Here is a 900-nt window from a genome sequence, read left to right on the forward strand (position 1 = left end):
ATATATATATATATATATGTATATATATATACAATCCTTGCTTTAAGTAAGTCTATCATTGCCAACTTCACAATAAGTCAGATGGTCAGCAGCGCTTTTTAACAATGATACTTTTTAAAAAAATGTTATTTTCTTTGTTGTTCTTTTTATTGATGGAGGAAGTGGGGTGGTGGTGCTGGTGGTGGTGATCTCTCTCTCTCTCTCTCTCTCTCTCTCTCTGTATGTGTGAGTTTGTGTAAGAGAGGGGTCATAAAGAGAGACATACAGGGAGGGGGAAACTGGAGAGCTTGGGCAAAGAGACACCTTGATGGTGATGTTTGTTCTTATATTAGTCCTGGGCAGAGCAGTTGGCAGTCCTTTGTTTATCCTTGCTTGATGCTTCGCTTGATGGCCAAAGCTGTTTTATGCCTAGGATACATAAAAATCAAATCAAATCAAATCAAATCAAATCAAATCAAATCAAATGATATCATCTAGGCTCAATGCCAATTAGCCAGGAAAATGAATGCTGACCATGAAGTGAAATCTTAAGAACTTGCATGGTGATGCTTACATTTATGACTCCTGATCTCTTTCCTATGTTTTTCTATTTCCAGGCTTGTCTCCCTTTATTGTTTCATTTTCCATTTTTTGATCCTGGATGGTTTTGTTCAATCCCTTCACCTGTTTGATTGTGTTTTCCTGTAATTCTTTAAGGAATTTTTGTGTTTCCTCTTTAAGGGCTTTCACCTATTTACCTGTGTTCTCCTGTATTTCTTTAAGGGAGTTATTTATGTCTTTCTTAAGGTCCTGTATCATTATCATGAGATGCAAATTTAAATCTGAATCTTATTTTTCCAGTGTGATGGGGTATTCAGGACTTGCTGTAATGAGAGAACTGGGTTCTGATGATGGCAAGCA

At 36.8% G+C, this 900-nt stretch overlaps 1 non-coding gene across 1 annotated transcript; it reads left to right on the plus strand.

Annotated features, from left to right (window-relative positions):
- Positions 1–276: 276 nt before the first annotated feature.
- LOC127683885 (small nucleolar RNA SNORA48) lies at positions 277–421 on the plus strand. Its single transcript, XR_007977671.1, has one exon. It is a non-coding gene; the product is annotated as a small nucleolar RNA SNORA48 (small nucleolar RNA).
- The last annotated feature ends 479 nt before the right edge of the window (positions 422–900 follow it).

The sequence above is a fragment of the Apodemus sylvaticus genome, chromosome 4 (genome assembly GCF_947179515.1).
Source record: "Apodemus sylvaticus chromosome 4, mApoSyl1.1, whole genome shotgun sequence".
In the NCBI taxonomy this organism is placed as follows: domain Eukaryota; kingdom Metazoa; phylum Chordata; class Mammalia; order Rodentia; family Muridae; genus Apodemus; species Apodemus sylvaticus.